Source organism: Xenopus tropicalis, chromosome 3, assembly GCF_000004195.4.
Source record: "Xenopus tropicalis strain Nigerian chromosome 3, UCB_Xtro_10.0, whole genome shotgun sequence".
In the NCBI taxonomy this organism is placed as follows: Eukaryota; Metazoa; Chordata; class Amphibia; order Anura; family Pipidae; genus Xenopus; species Xenopus tropicalis.
In genome coordinates this window covers 4,540,384-4,550,106 of record NC_030679.2, presented here as the reverse complement: position 1 = coordinate 4,550,106, position 9,723 = coordinate 4,540,384, and the positions used below count along the sequence as shown (strand labels likewise).

General features: G+C 46.3%; 1 protein-coding gene across 1 annotated transcript in view; it reads left to right on the top strand.

The window, feature by feature from the left end:
- Positions 1–2,595: 2,595 nt before the first annotated feature.
- The window catches only part of mpped1 (metallophosphoesterase domain containing 1), a 35,486-nt gene continuing 28,358 nt past the window's right edge, over positions 2,596–9,723 (top strand). The window contains exon 1 of the mRNA XM_031898494.1: positions 2,596–2,766. The gene's annotated coding sequence lies outside the window, so the exon portion shown is untranslated. The remainder of the gene's footprint in view (positions 2,767–9,723) is intronic.

The following is a 9,723-nucleotide window of genomic DNA, read 5'->3' as shown; positions in this document are numbered from 1 at the left end:
TCCCATCTTTCTTCTCTCCTCCTCCATCTCTTCTCTCTCCCCTCCCATCTCTTCTCTCTCCCCCTCCCATCTCTCCTCTCTCCCCTCCCATCTCTCCTCTCTCCCCTCCCATCTCTCCTCTCTCCCCTCCCATCTCTCCTCTCTCCCCTCCCATCTTTCTTCTCTCCTCTTCCATCTCTTCTCTCTCCCCTCCCATCTCTTCTCTCTCCCCCTCCATCTCTCCTCTCTCTCCCTCCCATCTCTTCTCTTCCCCCTTCCATCTCTTCTCTCTCCCCTCCCATCTCTTCTCTCTCCCCTCCCATCTCTCCTCTCTCCCCTCCCATCTTTCTTCTCTCCTCCTCCATCTCTTCTCTCTCCCCCTCCCATCTCTTCTCTCTCCCCCTCCATCTCTCCTCTCTCCCTCCCATCTCTTCTCTCTCCCCTCCCATCTCTTCTCTCTCCCCCTCCCATCTCTTCTCTCTCCCCCTCCCATCTCTCCTCTCTCTCCCTCCCATCTCTTCTCTCTCCCCCTCCCATCTCTTCTCTCTCCCCTCCCATCTCTCCTCTCTCCCCTCCCATATTTCTTCTCTCCTCCTCCATCTCTTCTCTCTCCCCTCCCATCTCTCCTCTCTCCCCTCCCATCTTTCTTCTCTCCTCCTCCATCTCTTCTCTCTCCCCTCCATCTCTTCTCTCTCCTCCTCCATCTCTTCTCTCTCCCCTCCCATCTCTTCTCTCTCCCCTCCCATCTCTCCTCTCTCCCCTCCCATCTTTCTTCTCTCCTCCTCCATCTCTTCTCTCTCCCCCTCCCATCTCTTCTCTCTCCCCTCCCATCTCTCCTCTCTCCCCTCCCATCTCTCCTCTCTCCCCTCCCATCTCTCCACTCTCCCCTCCTATCTCTTCTCTCTCCCCCTCCCATCTCTCCTCTCTCCCCCTCCCATCTCTTCTCTCTCCCCTCCCATCTCTCCACTCTCCCCTCCTATCTCTTCTCTCTCCCCCTCCCATCTCTCCACTCTCCCCTCCTATCTCTTCTCTCTCCCCCTCCCATCTCTCCACTCTCCCCTCCTATCTCTTCTCTCTCCCCCTCCCATCTCTCCACTCTCCCCTCCCAACTCTGCGTAATCTGAGCTACCAGCAGCCAGAGCTGCAGCAGGAAGCGTCTGAGACCAAGCTAAAATGGCCACTGCTATGTTAAACAAACAGAGGGAGCTGCTAGGGCTGTTACTCAGGCAGGTAAAGCTTTCTGCAGAATAAATATAGGGCTCTAGGTGGCACTAATGTGGCGAATCTGTTGCCAATAAACTGCCACAATAGCTTTACTTCTCCTTTAACGTCATTCACCCTACCCAAGAGCTCTGTAAATCACCATTATTTGAATCTAGTCCGGCCGTGTCAGGCCAATGGCGCACAGTCCGAGTAGCGGCGCTCTAAAGAATATGATTGGAGCTTTATAAACTAAGCAGAACTCTAGTGAGCGCCGCCCCCCCTATTCCTCCTGCGCCGTTTGGCTCTAAATCACCCCTCCCTTTGTTACCCCCCATAATGAGCCTTTAATAAATGGAAGTTAATAATAATATTAACCCCCGCTGTGCAGCGCAATGCAGGCCCCACGCTGAAGGAGAAGCCACGTGGCCTGGATATTGCAGCCCCTGTGGGAGCCGTTGGCTCATATCCAGCATTGAGAGCAGCTGGGGGAACTGGGGAATTTCTCATACAGAATCTAAAGCTGACCTGATAGGGAACTGAAGCCTGTCTGTGCTTGTGTGAGTGCAGGGCTGTGATTGGCTCTCCCCCTCCTACTGTGCTTCTGGCAGGGACCGTTAGGACACGCCCACCCCTCATTTGAAACCCAGACAGGGACCTGAGAGGATCTATAGGGGCCCCAATAAAGTTAGACAATTTGCAATTGGTCTTCATTTTTTATTACTTGTAGTTTTTTTCAGTTATTTTGCTTTATATTCGGCAGCTCTGCAGTTTGGCATTACAGCAGCGATTTGGTTGCTAGGGTCCACATTACCTTAGCAACCAGGCCCTGCTTTAAACGAGGGGGCTGGAATACAAATCGGAAAGCGCTTTACTATAAAAAGGAGTAATAAAAAAAATCGGGATCCCGGATTCGCTTATTTCTCAGCAGGAATCTGAACCCAAATCCATTGCATTTTTGGTGCCCAATTTGCCCCAAAAATCAGCCAGTAGCAAAAGGTGGAATCAATACTTGGCGAAAACATTGCCCCCTTGCTACTGATAGGGGGGGGTCAGTGACCCCCATTTGGAAGCTGGAGAGACTCGGGAGCAGATATAAAGGAGAAATAATAAAGACCAATTGAAAAGCTGCTTAGAAGTAGCCATTCTGGGATATTCTCAGAAATAAACCAGTGAAATCGCAGGATTGTAGTCCAGTTTGGGGGGGCTCCCTGCTCCTGCTAAAGGCCCCCCCCACTCCGACGAGCTTTCCCCCAATGAAAGGGTTAACCCGCTGCCTATTAAAGAGCCGCCGCGTATTAACCGCACTTTGTATTCGTTTATTGTCTCTACGCGGCGACTACACCCCCCCCCCCCCCCAGCTGTGGGTCCATATGGGAAGCCTTGTATAATAATATTTGGGAGGGGCCCCCCCCAACTCTTGTCAATCATTTCTAGGCGCAGGCAGCCCCCCTGCCGCACACACACACACAGCGGCTCTGCTGTCGGACGGAATATTCCGGAGGCTCCGTGCGTCTGGCCGCTCTCTGCCTCCCCCCCCCCCCTCCTGGTTGGGACCAATCGGACGCCATTCATCATTGGATAAAGGTCAGTAAATGGGGGGGGGGGTTGGACGGCGCCTCGTTCCTATTCACTGAGCCCCTTCTTTTATATACGGTGGCGGTGCGACGGGGACGGGGGGGCTGCGTAGGGAGATACAGGCAGGACGGGGTTATTATTCCAGCCCCATTGTGTATAGGAATTTAGCAAATCCCCGGGGCGGGGGGGGGGCTCGGAGCGGAATCCCAAGGACTGGGGGGGGGGGGGGGTCCCTCTCCGATAAACCCGCGGAGAAATCCACGACCCCCGAAACTTTCTCTAATCGAACTTTTTTTTTTTTTTTCCCCTTTGCTAATTTCTAAAGTTTAAAGGGCAAGTCGACCCAAAATAGGATTTATTTTTTTTTTGCCCAATAAAAGCCGATGTACGTTGGGCAGCGGTTTCCGACGACAGTTACATTGACAAATAACCTTCAAATTAACTCATAGCGGGATGTGGAGAGTCATAGTCTGAGACAGTTTGCAATTGGTCTTCATTTTTTTTTATAAATTGGAGGGTTTTTTTAGTTTTGAGTACTGGAGCTCTCCAGTTTGGAGTTTAAGCTGTTACCTGGTTGCTAGGGGACACACTACCTTAGCAACCAGGGATTCTATTCATCCCACACCTTGTGTCTCAACCCTTTCTCCTTGTAGAGTGTAAGCTCTTTTGGGCAGGGCCCTCTTCCCCTCCTGTATCGGTTACTGATTGCTTTATATGTTACTCCTTGTAGAGTGTAAGCTCTTTTGGGCAGGGCTCCCTTCCCCTCCTGTATCGGTTACTGATTGCTTTATATGTTACTCCTTGTAGATTGTAAGCTCTTTTGGGCAGGGCTCCCTTCCCCTCCTGTATCGGTTACTGATTGCTTTATATGTTACTCCTTGTAGAGTGTAAGCTCTTTTGGGCAGGGCTCCCTTCCCCTCCTGTATCGGTTACTGATTGCTTTATATGTTACTCCTTGTAGAGTGTAAGCTCTTTGGGGCAGGGCTCTCTTCCCCTCCTGTATCGGTTACTGATTGCTTTATATGTTACTCCTTGTAGAGTGTAAGCTCTTTTGGGCAGGGCTCCCTTCCCCTCCTGTATCGGTTACTGATTGCTTTATATGTTACTCCTTGTAGAGTGTAAGCTCTTTTGGGCAGGGCTCTCTTCCCCTCCTGTATCGGTTACTGATTGCTTTATATGTTACTCCTTGTAGAGTGTAAGCTCTTTTGGGCAGGGCTCCCTTCCCCTCCTGTATCGGTTACTGATTGCTTTATATGTTACTCCTTGTAGAGTGTAAGCTCTTTTGGGCAGGGCTCTCTTCCCCTCCTGTATCGGTTACTGATTGCTTTATATGTTACTCCTTGTAGAGTGTAAGCTCTTTTGGGCAGGGCTCCCTTCCCCTCCTGTATCGGTTACTGATTGCTTTATATGTTACTCCTTGTAGAGTGTAAGCTCTTTTGGGCAGGGCTCCCTTCCCCTCCTGTATCGGTTACTGATTGCTTTATATGTTACTCCTTGTAGAGTGTAAGCTCTTTTGGGCAGGGCCATACAAGGTCAGATAAGCTGCCTAATTGGTCTGAATCATCAGATGAAATCCGCCCGTGTAAGGCCGCCTGTAGTATAATAAACAGCTGAAGGGCCACAGATCTGCCTTTTCCATTTAACCCTTCATATTTCATTCATGGTACTTTACTCTGGGACTTACGTGGCTCATTTAGTAACAAAATTAACCCCTTCGTGGCCCCCACTACCCTCGTCCGCACACAGCCAGGGGCCTGACTGCCACCGAGGGGGGGGGGAGTGACTGTGTATCCCCAGAGCCTGCCCCAGATTAGAAGGGAACCCTACGTATCCCCCCCCCACCCATTCCCTCTGCACCCAGATAAATGGGAGCCCCCAGCACCCAACTGTCCCAGACACCCAGGGAAACAGTCGGGGGAACAGCAAGGGGCCCCCCTGGATTTACATTACATCAGGGAGAAGTATATTCATTTAGGCTTCATTAACCCAGGCAGCTCTTGGAACTGTAAGAATGCTCCACGGGGAACAAACGGTTAAAAGGGTTGATCACCTTTGGTGCAGAGAGGGATATTCTGAGAAAATTTTGCAATGGGTCTTCATTTTTTATTATTTGTAGTTTTGTAGTTATTTCATTTTCAGTTCAACAATTATCTGGTTGCTAGGGTCCAAGTAACCTTAGCAACCAGGGAGTGGTTTTGATGAGAGACGGGTATAGGAATAGGGGAGGGGCTGAATAGAAAGATAAGGAATAAAAAGTAACAATAACAATATAACTGGAGTCTCACAGAGCAATAGGGTTTGGTTGCTAGGGTCCAAGTTACCTTAGCAACCAGGGAGTGGTTTGGATGAGAAACAGGAATATGAATAGGGGAGGGGCTGAATAGAAAGATAAGGAATAAAAAGTAACAATAACAATAAAACTGGAGCCTCACAGAGCAATAGGGTTTGGCTGCCGGGGTCAGTGACCCCCATTTGAAAGCTGCAAAGAGGCAGAAGAAGAAGGGAAATAATTCAAACACTATAACAAATAAATGAAGACCATTGAAAAGTTGCTTAAAATAGGCCATTCTATAACATACTAAAGGGGAACTATCCCTTTAATACAGTTATTTGGTTGCTAGGGTTCAAGTTACCTTAGCAACCAGGCAGTGGTTTGGATGAGAGGCTGGAGTATGAATAGGGGAGGGGCTGAATAGAAAGATAAGGAATAAAAAGTAACAATAACAATATAACTGGGGCCTCACAGAGGAATAGGGTTTGGTTGCTAGGGTCCAAGTTACCTTAGTAACCAGGGAGTGATTTGAGAGAGAGACTGATATATGAATAGGGGAGGGGCTTAATAGAAAGATAAGGAATAAAAAGTAACAATAACAATATAACTGGGGCCTCACAGAGCAATAGGGTTTGGTTGCTAGGGTCCAAGTTACCTTAGCAACCAGGGAGTGGCTTGACTGAGAGACAGGAATATGAATAGGGGAGGGGCTGAATAGAAAGATAAGGAATAAAAAGTAACAATAACAATATAACTGGGGCCTCACAGAGCAATAGGGTTTGGTTGCTAGGGTCCAAGTTACCTTAGCAACCAGGGAGTGGTTTGACTGAGAGACAGGAATATGAATAGGGGAGGGGCTGAATAGAAAGATAAGGAATAAAAAGTAACAATAACAATAAAACTGGAGCCTCACAGAGCAATAGGTTTTGGCTGCCGGGGTCAGTGACCCCCATTTGATAGCTGCAAAGAGGCAAATAATTGAAAAACTATAAAAAATAAATAATGAAGACCAATTGAAAAGCTGCTTATAATTGGCCTATTGATGAAAGTTTGTGCCAACCAAAACCGTATGGGGTACTGAGGGTCCATTTCCAGGTATTAAATACACTAAGCGATAATTACACCATTACAGCTGGGATAGCGGCCAATCAATGTGAGCCTTACTGCCATGTCGCCAACGATGCCCCACCCCCGCTTGCCCCGAGTTGCAGAACCAATGATAATGCAGCTAGCCCTTATATGGAAGTAGCTATAGCCTATAGGAAGGTGAAAGTATATTGTGGGCGTGGCTATGGGTGTGGCCATGGGCGTGGCCTTCATACACACAATTCTACTTTACCAATCTGGGATATATGGCCCTAATGTCTCTGTACTTCTGAATGTAAAACAATATCATTTTGGGAAACAATACAATAGGGGGAACTTTATTCACTATATATTTATTTTTTAAGTGTTTTTTTATATTAAACACAAAAGACTCACTAACCCCCCCCCCCCCCAGCTCTGCCTATTGGGTAACTGAGAGGCAGATATAGGAAGCGTCAAGAACAAATGAAGGTCACTCCCCGCAAATAACTGGCCTACTTACTGCTATGCCCCTCCCCTTGCCCCCCCGAGGGGCCCCTTATATGATTGGCCTGTTCTGTTCTGTACTGGGACCCACAGAGGAAGTCTCCTAGAATGTTCCAGGTAACATGTAAAATCCATATATGTATAAATACAAATATACAGAGAAGGAATGTTCTGGGCACACAATAAGCTGTACCACCATACTGTACTGTCTAAGGGAAACACTATGGCACCCCCTACCCATATGTATAAATACAAATATACAGAGAAGGAATGTTCTGGGCACACAATAACCTGTACCCCCATACTGTACTGTCTAAGGGAAACACTATGGCACCCCCTACCCATATGTATAAATACAAATATACAGAGAAGGAATGTTCTGGGCACACAATAAGCTGTACCCCCATACTGTACTGTCTAAGGGAAACACTATGGCACCTCCTACCCATATGTATAAATACAAATATACAGAGAGGGAATGTTCTGGGCACACAATAAGCTGTACCCCCATACTGTACTGTCTAAGGGAAACACTATGGCACCTCCTACCCATATGTATAAATACAAATATACAGAGAGGGAATGTTCTGGGCACACAATAAGCTGTACCCCCATACTGTACTGTCTAAGGGAAACACTATGGCACCTCCTACCCATATGTATAAATACAAATATACAGAGAAGGAATGTTCTGGGCACACAATAAGCTGTACCCCCATACTGTACTGTCTAAGGGAAACACTATGGCACCCCCTACCCATATGTATAAATACAAATATACAGAGAAGGAATGTTCTGGGCACACAATAAGCTGTACCCCCATACTGTACTGTCTAAGGGAAACACTATGGCACCTCCTACCCATATGTATAAATACAAATATACAGAGAGGGAATGTTCTGGGCACACAATAAGCTGTACCCCCATACTGTACTGTCTAAGGGAAACACTATGGCACCCCCTACCCATATGTATAAATACAAATATACAGAGAAGGAATGTTCTGGGCACACAATAAGCTGTACCCCCATACTGTACTGTCTAAGGGAAACACTATGGCACCTCCTACCCATATGTATAAATACAAATATACAGAGAGGGAATGTTCTGGGCACACAATAAGCTGTACCCCCATACTGTACTGTCTAAGGGAAACACTATGGCACCTCCTACCCATATGTATAAATACAAATATACAGAGAAGGAATGTTCTGGGCACACAATAAGCTGTACCCCCATACTGTACTGTCTAAGGGAAACACTATGGCACCTCCTACCCATATGTATAAATACAAATATACAGAGAGGGAATGTTCTGGGCACACAATAAGCTGTACCCCCATACTGTACTGTCTAAGGGAAACACTATGGCACCTCCTACCCATATGTATAAATACAAATATACAGAGAAGGAATGTTCTGGGCACACAATAAGCTGTACCCCCATACTGTACTGTCTAAGGGAAACACTATGGCACCTCCTACCCATATGTATAAATACAAATATACAGAGAAGGAATGTTCTGGGCACACAATAAGCTGTACCCCCATACTGTACTGTCTAAGGGAAACACTATGGCACCCCCTACCCATATGTATAAATACAAATATACAGAGAAGGAATGTTCTGGGCACACAATAAGCTGTACCCCCATACTGTACTGTCTAAGGGAAACACTATGGCACCCCCTACCCATATGTATAAATACAAATATACAGAGAGGGAATGTTCTGGGCACACAATAAGCTGTACCCCCATACTGTACTGTCTAAGGGAAACACTATGGCACCCCCTACCCATATGTATAAATACAAATATACAGAGAAGGAATGTTCTGGGCACACAATAAGCTGTACCCCCATACTGTACTGTCTAAGGGAAACACTATGGCACCCCCTACCCATATGTATAAATACAAATATACAGAGAGGGAATGTTCTGGGCACACAATAAGCTGTACCCCCATACTGTACTGTCTAAGGGAAACACTATGGCACCCCCTACCCATATGTATAAATACAAATATACAGAGAAGGAATGTTCTGGGCACACAATAAGCTGTACCCCCATACTGTACTGTCTAAGGGAAACACTATGGCACCCCCTACCCATATGTATAAATACAAATATACAGAGAAGGAATGTTCTGGGCACACAATAAGCTGTACCCCCATACTGTACTGTCTAAGGGAAACACTATGGCACCCCCTACCCATATGTATAAATACAAATATACAGAGAGGGAATGTTCTGGGCACACAATAAGCTGTACCCCCATACTGTACTGTCTAAGGGAAACACTATGGCACCCCCTACCCATATGTATAAATACAAATATACAGAGAAGGAATGTTCTGGGCACACAATAAGCTGTACCCCCATACTGTACTGTCTAAGGGAAACACTATGGCACCCCCTACCCATATGTATAAATACAAATATACAGAGAGGGAATGTTCTGGGCACACAATAAGCTGTACCCCCATACTGTACTGTCTAAGGGAAACACTATGGCACCCCCTACCCATATGTATAAATACAAATATACAGAGAAGGAAAAGACAAACCCCTTTGGTTCTAGTCCCGGCGCAGGGTGCTGTGTTGCTATGGGTCCTTTCGAGAGCGACGTGTAATTTATAATTAGTTCACACATTTGTTCTGTCTGATTGGCCCCTCCGTATTGAGGTGTTTGATTAAGAAAATCAGCACAGCGACAATAAGTCTTGATTGGAAGATACGTAAGGCAAATAGCTATAAAAAAAACATAATATGCACCAGTCTGTATATATATATATATGTGTGTGCACCCTTGAATGTATGTGAAATAGAAAACAATGATGGGATTAACTTCCCCTTGAAAGTGGGTGAAATAGAAACAATGATGGGATTAACTTCCCCTTGAATGTGGGTGAAATAGAAACAATGATGGGATTAACTTCCCCTTGAAAGTGGGTGAAATAGAAAACAATGATGGGATTAACTTCCCCTTGAAAGTGGGTGAAATAGAAAACAATGATGGGATTAACTTCCCCTTGAAAGTGGGTGAAATAGAAAACAATGATGGGATTAACTTCCCCTTGAATGTGGGTGAAATAGAAACAATGATGGGATTAACTTCCCC